Source organism: Lycorma delicatula, chromosome 5, assembly GCF_047948215.1.
Source record: "Lycorma delicatula isolate Av1 chromosome 5, ASM4794821v1, whole genome shotgun sequence".
In the NCBI taxonomy this organism is placed as follows: Eukaryota; Metazoa; Arthropoda; class Insecta; order Hemiptera; family Fulgoridae; genus Lycorma; species Lycorma delicatula.
The window spans coordinates 99,537,572-99,552,833 of NC_134459.1; positions in this window are offsets into that span (position 1 = coordinate 99,537,572).

Consider the following 15,262-nt stretch of genomic DNA (forward strand, 5'->3'; position numbering starts at 1 on the left):
GAAAAACGGTTGGACGTTATCATCGCCCGGAAAATAAATAAATAGATAAATAAATACAAATAATTTAAGGTTTTCAGATAAAATTAAAACTTAAAACTACTATCACAGAAACAAAATCCGGAATGGGTGTAAAAGGCCCATTCTCGGATAACAAAAACACTAATATGTAACTTAAAACTGTCACATTAAAAATAAATAAAACTTAAAACTAAAAAAGGAGATAGAACTTAAAACTAATATCACAAAAATCTTACAACTAATATCACAGACGAATTTAAAAAAAAAAAAAAAAAATATGAATATATATATATATATAGAAGAAAAAAAAAAAAAAAAAAAAAAAATCCGATAGGGAGTGTAAAAGGCTCCCTACTCGGATAACAAAAACAATGCATAGGACAATACATACAATTACGGAAGAATACATACTTATTAAATTTTTTGCATTAACCCTATACTATGTAAAAACATAAACATCCGGTCTAAAACCTCCTTATCGTCACGCAAGATACCACGGATGTTACTAGGTAGTTTAAATTTACGACGCAATGCCGCATAACATATGCAGTCCACGAGTATGTGGCGCACAGTCACGCGGCAGTTGCATCTTGCGCATAGAGGTGGTTGTCCTCTTGTAAACAGGTACTCGTGTGTGACTCTCGTGTGTCCTATCCGCAATCGACAGAGAACTACTTCCTCACGCCGGGGTTTTCTGTATGAGGAGTTCCATGGTAACACAGAATCTTTAACCTGACGGAGTTTATTATCAACGGTAGCTGTCCAATCACCTTGCCACCTTGTTCTTAATAATTGTTTTACATAGTTAATGAAATCAGAAGTAGCAACTCGGGTGGTGAAAGGAGGCTGGTTACATGCTTCTTTGGCAGCGGAATCTGCATGTTCATTACCTGGAATCCCTACGTGGCTAGGGACCCAGCAAAAACTTAGTTCTGTGTTAAGAAAGTATATGTATCATTATTGCAGTAATAAGTATTTCCAATTATTTTATCAAACCGAGTCTACTCTTATTATTTATATTAACGGATATAAATATTTATAAGTATTTTACTTGTTATAAATCATAATTTTTTAATATTCATGAGTCATAAATTTATGTTATGTAGAAGAGAGACGTAGAATATAATTTTAGTAACATGGCTGTAGATACGACTACTCTGACGGCTCTGCTTGATAAGTTAATAAGTAAAACAATATCAGACATGGAAGACATTATTAAGAAGGAGATTGGAAAGTTAAATATCAATTCGATATGCGAGGAACAAAATGAAAATATTAAGAGGTAGCTATAGAAAAGAAGGGTGTTAAGAAAACTGTTAAACGATAACAGGTAATGTTGGAAACTGTTCAGCGATAAAATAATTTAATTTTTTACGGAGTTAATCGAGTAGAACAGGAGAATTCCGAGAATCTACTGGATAAATTTATTGACATATTTAACAATATTACGTCGGTAGAAGTTCGTAAAACGGACCTCAATTACGTGAGCGACTTGGCTCAGTGGAGAGGAAGGCGAGTCTAGTATGTAGTTTCATTTGCTTCAAGGATTACCAAGAGCAAAATCTTGTGGAATAGTTTCAAATTGAAAGAGAGCAGAATCTACTTGAAGGAGGACTATGACTTGTAAAACCGGAAGAAAAGAAAGGCTCTGTTAGAATTTAGGAATATTCTACGCTCCGCTTGTAAATTCAAAGTTGTTTCGAGATGTATTGTTGGTTAATGGTAATTTTCGACGATACAAAAAATTAATTCAGGAACACAAAAATACGGAGGAAAGGGTGAGGATATGGATGGTCATTTAGGTGAACTGAAATAGTCGAGTGTGGATACTCTGTCCGAGAGGACGTGTATATTGAGCTCTACGTTTTGTATAATTTTGGTTTGGTTTTACGGATAATTTACTGATTTTGATATTCGGGACTCAAAGTGGTATGGTTAACGGACACGATTGTTTATTTTCAAGAGATTTGGTTAAGGACTTACTTTTTTATTAAGGTTTTTAGTGAAATGGCTAAATAAGCGAATATAAGGAAACTTTTTAGTTATTTTTTGGTGGCACACAGTGTTTTTAGTGAAATATTGTGGTTACTAATTAGTAAGGACATAAGAAGAGGTGAAAACAGAATACCTATAGTGAGTACAAACTGTTATTTTTACAGAAATAATTACTAGTTTTGAGGTTATAATATAGCTCATAATAGTGAAATATTCTAAATCGATTAGACAGGACAGTACTAGCAAAATTCTACGTTGTAAACAACCGCTTAGAATATTTTTCAATACGAGTCGTAGAATATTATGAAATTATTATAGTTTTTCCTCAATAAATCCTGATCCATAAATCCTAGAACTATAAATCCAAGACATAAATCCGTCCCACAGACCTTCCTACCCCCTGACCACCCAATCTTTTTTTTTTTTGACTTCAGATTTGGACTCATACATTTTACCTAAACAATTTTTGGGGCCCCTATTATATCGTGTGGGTACTTGTTGGATACGGATTTCTCCACTGAGTACAGTGTGGATAATGCGTCGCAGAGGGTCTCTTCCAACGGAAGAAATGTCCGCTCAAAGTGCTGGCACCTCTAAAACTGCGGTAATGAAGAAAGTGAAGGAAACTAAGGGCAAGAAGCGATTCAGACAAGGTTCCTCAGAGGAAGAGGAGTCTAATCCAAATAGTTTGGATAGTATCACCTATCAGCTGGGTATAGTAATGATAGCTTTAAAGCAGCATATGGGTCCCGGTCTCTCGAAATATATTGCAGAACATGAGGTGGAGTTAAAAAAGATATTTATGGGATTATAGGCCTTAACAGAGATGTCACCTCCGTTGAATGTGGTGAACCAGGCCACGCAGACTGAGGCCGTATCGACCACTGAACAGACAGATATATTAAATATGGAACTAACTGATGAGGAATTGATTGAAAAATTGCCGCAGAGATGATCCACATGGGCCATGGGAAGATGTAACTTGGTTTCCTTCCCTATTGATGGACATAAGGACACGTGTCAGTTCGTGGTTATTACTAAGTCAAGGAGGGCTATGACTGAACAAGTAAAATCTGGAATGATAACATACGATGTCTCTTCTATGATGATAGATCTGGACGAGGATGCTAGACAGAGAAATAAGTTTACTATATTTTATGATTCAACTGAGGGTGACAAGCAAATTGCCGGATGCGTGTTAAGAGCACTTAAAAGAGTACTGACTAGATCAACTGGCGCCATATACATTCTGCCTGGTGGTCCCCACGGGAATATAATTAAAAAGATGTTGATTTATCTACATAGGACTAGTGATGTGTTGGTTTCCCTGGTGGCCCCCAGGAGGGCTGACACAAGCCGAACGTGGTCACGGTCAGCTTCAAGACGTTGCTCCACGCCTCCCGTTGAGGGAAGCAAAACAGTGGTTGTAAAGGCTCAAGGCAAATCTTTTGCCGATCTTCTCAGAACTGTCAAAAATACTGTGACTAAGGAGGAGGCCGGCGAGGTCCTGTCTCTTAGAAAAGGCAAGAATGACGAGTTGGAGGTCCGTATTAAGGGGGCAGACAGTGCTGCCCAATTTGCGACCACATTTCGCGATAGAGCTGCTGAGTTGCAAGTGGACATGAGGGCCAAAGGCGACAGGCGTGCTGTCGTTCATATCAAGGATCTTGACTCGGACACGACAGAAAGAGACATTAATGATGCAATTGTTGCCGTGGTTGCACCAACCACGTAACCCTGAAGTGACGTAACCCTAAAAGTCTCAGTCGGTGCGACTGAGACTTTTAGGGTTATGTCACTAAAGCATATGGAGAAACCCGAAATGCTACCGTAATTACAAATCACAGAACTGCGACAAGGCTGGTGGCTAACAGGCTTAAGATAGGTTGGGTCCACTGTAGGGTATACATTCGCACTGATAATGATAAGTGTCATAGATGCTGGTCCACAGGACATAAGAACTCAGACTGCAAAAGACCGGATAGATATGCCCTCTGTTTCAACTGCGGCGAGAAGGGACACATCATTAGGGACTGTAGAGAAGCCATGAAGTGTCTGGACTGTGGCAGTAGAAATCACCGCACCGGAGGCGTGAAGTGCGGATCTGAAGCCCATGCCTAGATTACTATTATCTAATGCTAATCGGAGCTATCTCTCCCATGATCTAGTAGGATGATTGCCACGGAGATTGAGGCTGACTTGGTGATTACTACTGAGCCTAACGGGAATGTCGCTACTCGTCATGACTGGATAGCGGACACCAATGGCGATGTGGCAATCAAGAATTGCAGTAATAGACACGCTTGGCAGTTGCATCGCCGTAATGAAGGAATTTTGTCAATTATACTGACTGAGTTTGTCTTAGTAACCGGTTACGTTAGTTCCAATATTGATCTCGAGGACTACGAGACATACATTGGCAAACTAATGAGTATAATCATTCAGGCGCCCAAAAGAGTCATTTTAATGGGAGATTTCAATTGCAAAGCAATAATCGCTGGCAGTGACTTTACTAACAACAGAGGGCAGATATTTGCGGATATGATGATGGTCACAGGATTGACTTGCCTGAATGATGGGACTCACACCTATGAGGCGAGAGGTCATCGATCAGTACTTGGCCTAACTTTGGTGGATAATAGATGGAGTCTTTCCTGTTTCCGTTGGAGCGTTCTAGAAGCCGAAACTGGAAGTGATCACTTATACATTATTATTCTTCGACGATGACCGATCGTCAAACAAGAAAATACCTGTCTTGCCGAGACTATCCAATAGGCAGGTTGAAATAGTGGTGGACAGGGTAACCCGCAAGTTTTCGGATGGAAGGGAAGTACGCCGTTCGTACTACAGAACCTTATAGCTGCGGAGATGGCGAGGATGCCGCACAACAGGGGGCATCAGCCGGCATACTGGTGGACTACTGACATCGTTGACGAGAGACGGACCTTACAGTATTGGCGTAGGAAAAAATACAGACTACGCAGAGGGAGGTGATGCTTTTAACCACGCCACGAGTATGTTCACAGAAGCTACGCGGACATTAAATCAGCTAGTCAGGACCTGCAAGAAACGGTGCTCGAAAGAGATATGCGGGGAGCTTGACTCGGACCCGTGGGGGAGGGCATATCAGATAGTTACTGGTAAACTTGGAAGACGATTGCCCTTCCTTACGGCGGAGACCGCTGTGAAACAGCTAAACAGGCTTTTTCCGGTACCTGAATCGGACCATCTGGAATTGGTGAATTGCGATGCCGGTCGTTTCACGCAGCAAGAAGTTGCCTTGGCTGTGTCAAGAATTAAGAAAAAATAGAGCCCAGGACCTGATGGCATTCCTGCCGCGATTCTCAAGGGACGTTTTAAAAGGGTCCGTTGGGAGATAACAGATGCGGCCAATTTTGGTGCCCAAAATAAGATGTTTCCTAAGTGCTGGATATCCTCGAGGACGGTGTATCTACCAAAGAATTCTGCTGGTTCTTCTGAGATTGGATACCGTCCGCTCTGCCTCATTAACGGAATGGACAAAGTGGCCTAACGACTATTGCAAACAGGTTAATAAAAGAACTGAATGACAGCGACGGGCTGCATAAGAATCAGTATGGTTTTATTAGAGGAAAATCCGCCCTCGATGCCATGAACAAAATAATTAAATGGGCGATTAAAGTAAAAAGCGGAACATGGCGGACCAGAAAGATACCGTTATTAATAACTGTAGACATTAAGAACGCTTTCGGTTCTGTCAGATGGGCTGCGATTATTACAGCACTCAACAAAAGAAATGTAAGCGCTGGTCTTCAGAGACAGATTACTGAGTATCTCTCAGACAGATGGACAAGGGTAAACACGTGGGAGGGTACACTGAATTATCAAATCCAGGATGGTGTCCCTCAAGGATCAGTCCTGGGGCCACTTTTGTGGCTAATTGCTTTCGACGACCTACTGCGATTGCAGATGCCAGCCGGGACTGAGATTGTCGCATACGCTGATGACTTAGCTATCATGGTCAACGCCAAGACTGAGCTAGAACTTGAGACCTCTGGAAATAGAGCACTTGAAACTGTATGCGTTTGGCTCACTGAACATGGACTGGCATTATCTCTGGTCAAATGCGAGTACATAATGATTGCGGGCAGAAGAAATATTCGAGACCTCGACTTGTGGATTGCAGAACATAGATTAAGAAGGGTGGCACATACTAAATTTCTTGGCCTAATAATAGATAAGTCCTTAAATTTTGGTTTACACGTCGTTGAGAGATGTAAATCTGCTGAAAAAACTCTCAAAGCCATATTGATATTAATGACTGGACGTGAAGCACCACGATCATCCAAACGTAGGGTTTTAGTCTCCGCATGCACCTCGGCTTTATTGTATGCTGCACCTGTTTGGTATAGAGCCATATTCACGCAAAGGAATGCTAAACGATTGAGGAGTCTACATAGACAGGCTCTAGTTAGGGTGATGTTCGGATACCGCACAATATCTCACGAGACGGCGTGCATTCTGGCGTCCACAAAACCCATAGAACTCCAGGTTTTGGAACGCTGGCTTCGCTTTCAGGGCATGGAACGGGGTGATGCTTCTGAAGTGGTTATGCAGGCATGGCAGCGAAGATGTAGTCAACATGAGGGGGCTATGTGGACAAAAAGGTTGATTTCAGACATTAGCCAATGGGTCAAACGAAAGCATGGCGAGGTTAGCTACTATGTCTCTCAGATGTTCTCTGGAATGGAAATTTCGAGCAATACTTATTCCGCTTTGGCAAAAGAAGCTCTCCACGTTGTTGGTACTGTGAACGCGATGACACAGCTGAGCATACAATATTTGAATGCGATAAGTGGACAACACTTAGGTTTCGCACGGGAATAGAGAATCTCACACCCGAGAAACTAATCAGCTTCATATTGAGTTCTAGACAAAATTGGAATAATTTTGAAAAATTCTCCTTTTTAGTTTTAAAAGAGAAAAATGATACTGAAAGACGTATGGGGTACTAATAAAGACTGAAGTAATTGTAGAACTAGGATATTCATGAGTATTGTCTCTTTATGAAAGCTACGACCGTGAGTAGGTGTTACGAGATTGGACTGGGAATGTAAAGACCGAGACCCGGCTTCGTAGTTGGTGGTTGGGAACGACATAGTCGGGCCTGGCCTACCTTCTGCGGGGTTAGAGGCAGGCAACACCAAAAAGACCGAGACCCGGTTCCCGGGGCTGGGGCTGGCGACGGCATAGCTGGACTCGGTTCCTGCCCTGGGAATTTGAGGCAGGCAATGTAAAGAAAACAAAAAGAAAAGATCCGACCGGGGAGGGGGGCTGACCTACTGTGCCGGACATACAGCCGGTGGGTGGGGAGGTCTCCTTTGAGTAAAAGGATACTTTCTCGGGCTGCGTATACTTAATTGGATAACCGGCCCGAGGGAGTAGGGGGAAAAAAAAGTAAGGTGAACGAACGGAAAAAAGGAAACGAATAGGTAAGAGCTCAATAAAAGTAGTGCCGTCAGTCATAGCTCACGTTTTTCGTTCAAGACCTGCTTCAGCTTCATCATCCAAGTCAAAGTATAATTAAGAACGGGATGTCACGTGAATTTGTAATTATTATCGTTGTGTCCAATATATGCGGATTAGAAAGTAAACTGAATAATTTAGAGTTTATAGTATTTTTACGAAAATAGAAGTTTTTCTTCTGTTTGAAACTTTTATCTTGGGTGATGGGAATTTGCTAATATTCAAGAAAAGATCAGGTATTTATAATGTCATGTGTATTCCTGCAATTAATCATCCAACTTTGATAGATCGAGTGGCGGCTGTGTGTTTGGAATTAACAATTGTAAAAAATATGTAAATAGTTTAATGTCTGTTAAATTGGATAATTACAATATTATAAAAATGGCTTTCTCCTCCTGTCGTGTGCTTTTGATTCCTGTCTATTTAAACTCTAATACATGGCTCCCGGACTTTGAAAAGCTATTCGTTTGTCTGACATTTTTCCCACCACCACCACCCCATTCGGTCGCCCTAAGACATAGGACCGAATGTTCGTACCACTAACGGCTACTGTTCCTCAAAACGGTTTAGCATCCAATATCTTATTAGCTCCTAGAGCTTACCTAACTGCGTGAGCGGAATAAGCTCAGTTGCCAGATGGAAATATTGGTTCAAATTCGCGTGGTTGGAGAGCACTTGGGCTCCCGTTGCCCTTAAAAACAAACTAGAGGCTTACCATCCCTCAAGTCCTGTATAAATCTATACAAGGACCTATCCTTACTTGTGGCGTGCCATTCTTGCTGTCATGCTTCATCGCGAGGCTCTAAAGCCTCCTTCGCAGGCGAAAGATTGGCAACTATTTGAAATTTAGAATCGGTGCACTGTGATCATCGCATCACTCCGTTACAGGCCCGGCTCGAAACCGCATCACAAATACCTCGGCCTCCCTACTTCTTCGCAATTTCCACATGGCCGCCCGAACTTTCACCACTAAATCGATTGGGAGAGCCTTTCCCAATACGGTGGTGGTTTGAATAGCTATACTATCTTATGTTGGAATATATAAGGGAGTAGTGTCTATTACTTGGAGACTTTAATAATAGATTGGGATCGGAACAAGTAATTTCGCAAGATATATTAGAGAATTTTGAGAATCTGAATCCGTTTAGGAATTCAAAAGACGAGATTTCAAATGGAAATGGTAAGGAGCTGTTAAAAATGTTTGAGGACTTCAGTTTAATAGTTTAAATAGTCGTTTTAGATGAGATACCAATGGGTAAATGACATTTATTGGATTGTAGAGTGCATCTTTAATCGATCTTGCGGTGGCAGATGTAGAATTATTGCCGATTTTAGATAAATTTCTGGTACATGAGGAATATTTCTCAAATCATTTGCTAGTAGCTGTTATACGCCGATCATCAATAATGGTCCTGGATAAAAAAAAACACCAATTCATCGAAAATTACAGTGAAGAAAGGAAAACGAAAAAGCATACTAAAACAAAGTAAAACAACAGGTTAGTGAAAGGATTTGGTCTGAAGATCTAGAGAATGATACAAACTTATTAACAGATATATTAATAAAAAATGGGGATAGTCCAAAAGCTGCAAATGTGACAAAATTTTAAACAGTTATGCTCTGATATGGAGTAACAAAATTTACTGAAAAGAGTGTTTAGATTTCTCCGAATGTATGAAAGAACTAATTCGGAAGATTTTAAGCACGAATATCTAGAATTTAATAATGGTTTACCAAACATTTTGCGTGAAAAAGTTGTTCAGAGGATAGTAAAGTTAAATTTAGAGACATAAAAGGCTCTACAAAGTTTTGGAAGTCGGTCCGCTTTTTTAAACGGAAGATATTTCGTTCTGCGAATGATATTGCAGGTCCGAGGTGGGTACAATATTTTAGTTAACTCTTAAATCTAAAGGGTTTTTTCTGTAGAATAATTTACTGTGAGACTTTAATCATTGATGAAACCTTCGATACTGTCTTTCGATTAACAGACTTGCTCAGTATAATCGAAAGAATTAAAAATAATAATGCACCGGGAGCAGATGGAACACCTTATGAGTTATTCAAGAATACTTCCACTGTTTTACTGGATAAATTGTTAGATGTCTATAATAAAATATATAAAATTGCTAGAGTGCCTGATTACTTTAAGACGTCAATAATATTCTCATTATATAAAAAAGGAGATCTTAGTATGTAAGAGAATTACAGAGATATTTCTTTGGGAGATCGGTCTAATCTCTGGGAAGAACGACAAGGGATATTACGAGAACGCCAAGACGGAAGCCAGAAGAGGTTATAGTACAATAGATAATATTCATAATTTAGTTAGTATCATTAAAAGTAAATGGTATCAGAAACGTAAATTGTACGCAATTTTTATTGACTTGTCTGCTGCATTTGACGGATGGATCGACATGCGCTTTTTTATAACTTTTGAATTAAGAATGTCATCTAATGGAATGCAAAGTTGGCAGGAGTCTATTACTCCCTACTTTATCGCAGAACCTGGACAGAGTCCCTTGCTGCTGGATCATTCTAATCGGGCTTGTTTTTAAAAGGGTTATTTTTTTAATCTCGGATCTAATTTTTCAAGTTTTGTCTATTATTATTTTAGTGAATTTAAGACGGATTTAATTGCATTCCAATCCGTTGTTAAACCAGCGTTATCGAACCCATTTCATGGGCCGACCGCGGAAGGCTAGGCTTATAAAGCCTGTCCTCCCGACGTAATTCCCCTTCAGACCGTCCACTGAAGTCCTTTCGGTGCTAACTCTTTAATAGGCTAGCAGGAATACGCCACAACGGGGCACTAGCTATAAGGAGGGAGCAATGCGTCCCCTTTTCCGGAGGAGTCGCAATTGCTGGGATATTTTGTCTTACTGTAAGTTTTTTTAAATTTAGACCGCGTTTTTGTTTTATGCGCGACTTACCGTGTTTGACGTCTTCAAACTATATAACTCGCGAAAACTTTTCACTCGCGACCCCGGAAACGCGTCTGACGCACTATTCCGTTTATGGCTCATGCGATATGGAGGCCCCTAAGCCTGGTTTGTCGATTTTCGGCTACCGCACCGCACCATCACGGTGGTTCGTCCAGTACGGCGTGAGGCCGCTTCCTTACAACTGTCGGAGTTGGGTCCTCTCGGCAGATGTCCCGAAGATGACATGTCATCTAAGGATGTCTCTTTAAGGAAATGCACAGTGGAACACAGGCGACAGTATGGAGTTCTAACGCGTTAACGGTAAAATTAGAAACAATAACGGGTTTAAAACAAGGTTGTTCGTATAGTCCTTTCCTTTTCTCTCTTTCTGTTTACGATCTGGAAATGGTGTCGTAAGAGGGACTTTATGTAGCTGACATTTTAATAAAGATGTTGGCTTATGCTGATGATATTGTCATGCTGGCTGAAGATCTGACTTCGTTACAGAGGATGATAATGGATTGCTACAGCACTGCCAGAAGTGGTATTTGCAATTGAATCTTGGTAAATAAAAAAATATGGTTTTTCGGAAAACGGGGAACTAAATAAACAAGGAAAGCGGTGGTATGGCAAAGAACGAATACATAATGTAAACAGTTACAAATAATTTTATGTAATACTCACCAAAATTATTTCTGGAAATGCATTTTAAGCAAAAATTAAAAGTGGCAAAATTGGCCTTGAATACATAATAGTAATCTGTTGTGCAACGATAATACCGCATTTGAGAAAAAGTTGGATATTTTTAAGAATGTAGGTTGATAATTTGTTACGGTGGCCAAAGTTGGGGGTTTAGGATGTATGATAAGGTTGAGATTCTGCATAGATTTTTTTTATAAAGATAGTATTTTGTCTAACCCGGAATACTCCGTGATTAATATATTTTTACGATGAGTGGAAAGAGTTTGTTCGAAAGTATAATGTACCTTTCAATTATGTCTACCTGGGATTTAAAGTGAATTCTATTGTAGAAATGATTAAGAATAAAAGTCAGACTACACCGGTATTTTGAAAAAACAGACGTCTAATTTACAAAGAACTGGACTTTGCGCTTAATTATGTATACAGTAATGTAAATTTTAATTTAATTAAATGTCTTTTTCATAGCAAGAGCCGAATTCATTTATTTGAAAAAAATAGTCATTTTCGACTAATTCTAACTTTATTCTATGTGTAATAAACAAAGGAGGAGGACATTGTACATTTTGTGGTATTTTATCCTATTGTACGGAAGATGAAGCTACAGTTTTTTAACAAGGAATCTTTGGAAATGGATGATCTGAAGCGGTATCTTGATGAAAGTGGTTGCCCAATATTAAGTAAATACTGTAAAACGGCTTGGAAATATAGCTTTTCTTTGAAGCTATTTATATATAATTAAATTGTAGTAATTATTTGTTAAATATAAGTTAAATATATATATATATATATACATGCAGGGTTGGGCAAATGTTTGGAATTCATATTTTATCTCAGATTCTACCTGATGTAGAAGCGTTGTTAAGCTCTTAGTTATAGATCTTCAGTGAGTTAAAGCATTAAAAACACAGATGTTCCGAAAATTGTCAGAATGTATTTTTTCTTCCTTTTTTTTAATCATAAAAAGTACTTTACTTATTATTATTTTTTTTTTTAAATAATAGGTTTAAATAAAAAAATATTCCTTATGTACCTAGTACAAATACCCCAAAATTATATTTCCATAATGAAAACAGATTTTTTCCATAAAGTTTTTAAGAAGGTTATTTTTAATTAAAAATGTTAAATGTTAATTTTTTTCATAAAACTTACTTCTTATGAACAGGGTGTTCACCAAACTGGTATAATTTTAACCATATTTTCGAACGTTCACGTACTAACAATATTTCACTAACAATGAACTTTTCAAATTACAAAAATGATGATAAACTTACATTTAAAAAAGTAACAATATTTTTTTTTATTAATATTTCGGTAGTCTTTATTTTTAGTGGACCCTGCGTACAGCTCTCACGAAGAGCTTTACAACGCCTTAATCAATGCATCGACTAGAAGTGGTGACGAAACATACATTCCAGATTTTTTCCAACTATTTATATACGATGTATAGTAATATCGGTTTGATTGATAAATTTAAATCAATATAATGAAAAATGCTACAATATTTAATTAATGTGGTTATGGATTTTGCAAGTTATATAAAAAAAAAATATATATATATGCAGTCGTAAATTACTGAAGATTCATAACATGCAATACTGATTAAAGAAATCCATTTTTCATGTTTAACTGTGAATCATATAAAATATAATTGAAGATTATATTTTGAGCGTCTTGTTAACCTGTTCTTGAGTAACCTTTGTTCTAATATACAAATACACTCACTTTAGTAACACCGTTCGTTTTATGATTTCCATGTTTTGTTCTTTATTGATGAGATTACTTAAAACAATTATAATAAAAATGAATTTCTTGATGAAATATAAAGAAATATTTCCCTTTGCATAATTCTATTAAATGTATTTATAAACTTTGGATTCCCGAATTTATAAACTAATTATTTTTATTATTTAACAGTAAAAAGTAAAATTTATTAAATTACCTTAAGTTTTGGTAATATTGATGGATATGCCAAAGCTATGCTGAAGAATATGATCGATAACAGTACCGCCTTTGTAATAATAAAGACGACTGTGCTGGACTTCATTATCTTCAATAGAAAAATACTTTTTCGTTTTTACAGAAGAAATTTAGTAACCACTCATCTGGTTACTGAATTTCTTCAGTCTGAATATGACTGATTTCAGTCATGTATTTATGTAGAACAAAAAAGGGCATTTATACAGTCGAAATAGAGGAAATAGACGAGATTTGCATGCGTTATCAATTATCATTAAAATAATTCACAAATGATAGTATTTTTTAATAATTTATCTTTTTACTGAACGATAACTGTTGACAGCTACGAACGTTAATATTTTTAAATCATTATGAATATTTTATAAGTAATTATTTTTCACATTTTACATTTCCCAAGTTACCTGCTTAAAAAAAATTATTAACCATGTCTATATCATTTCCAAGATTGATTTGGACTAATAAATGCAGTTTGGATGTTAATTAGGAAACGTTAGGCAGACTATATATTTATTATGAAATGGATTACATTAGTTAGGGGGAAGCTCAGATAAACATGTATAATAAATTATTGAGCGATGTATTAACTTGATAATGACGCCTGATACTTAAATGTGGTTTTACATTCCGTTTCTCACATGACGTAAATTAAATTATTGCTTTTCTATTTATTTGTTTACTCTTTTTAACTGCTCTGATGATTTTAAAGTATCTTAGTTACAAATACCACACATATCTTAGGAAAAGTGTATCTTGTTCCTAAGAAATCTCAGGTATCTAAAGTGTCTTAGGAACAAGTAAGCGTTCCTTTCTTTACATGTTACAATGTTTATTTTACAGCCAGTCTTGTGAAATTACATCTCCGTTCTCTGGTAAATCTTAAACAGAATAATTTGCCGTTTTCTTAAATATCTCTGTTCACGTAACCTATAACCGTTAAAGTTATGTTCATCAACATATATTTTCAATCATAACATAGTTTATTTTTATTATATTTATTATTTTTAAATAATAATAATTGACCATATTAAGTATGTTACTAAATAAGTTGACAGTATATTATTTAAGTGAAATTTAACTATATTTAAGCGAAGAACGTGAGTTCTTCGGATAATGGTGACCTATAATAATGGTTAGAATAAAAAAAAATTACTTTTGCGTTTGAATTTGAGAAATACATTTAATTATTTTCACTCGCTTAAGAATATTAATATTTAATAATTTTTTTTAATGAATTATTCACAATGTCCTGGACAATTTATATTTTAAAACATTATATTTTCCTGTTACATTATACAGATAGAAAAACCAAGCAAATGGTGGCCAAATAACTATAAGGAGCATATATCAGTAGTAGTAGTAGTGGTGAAAAGAGATCATAGAGGATTGAGGTAAGAATAAAACAAGATGATGGATCTGCCTACGATTCTTCACCCGACTCTGGATAGTGGGAAAAAGAGTAAGAAAGAGGATAACATTATTAAATGTACAATATTCTCAAATAAATCAAAGAATTTTATTGGGTACAATGAAGACAGAAAACAATTCTTTTTCTGTGGAAGAATTTATGACAAAAACAACAGTCGGTGTTTGGCAATGGTAAAATTGCTTTGCAGAACCTGTATTTATTTCATTATTATTACAATTATTAGTAACGTTCATACAAAATGAACGTTCATGCTAAAATATGATGTAAATGCCACAATAGCATGCAATACTTGTTCTATTTACTAAAGTAATTTTTATTTGTCTAATTCGATGCTTCTTTATTTTCTTTCTATTCCATGCTAATTTTTTCTTTCTTGACATTTTAGCTTTAGAGTTTTTCTCAATATTAGTGAAATAATTGGGGTTGTATTTCTCAAGCGTATCATAAGCTAGAGACCTCAAAAAAAAAAATGATCGAAATATTCGTACGTATGTATGTACGTACGGATGGGTGTGTTTGAAGCTTAGTAACTTTGGACTAGATAGACCGAATTTGATGAAATTTTGTACAGAAACTCGAATATGTAGAGAGACTTGTTGGTAAACGTTTGGGATCAATATCTCCAAAAATTGGGGTAGATACATTTTTCGGGTTAATTATCTGGAATTTTGCAAATATAACCCTACTTTATATTAAGCTCAGTACATGCGTACATGCT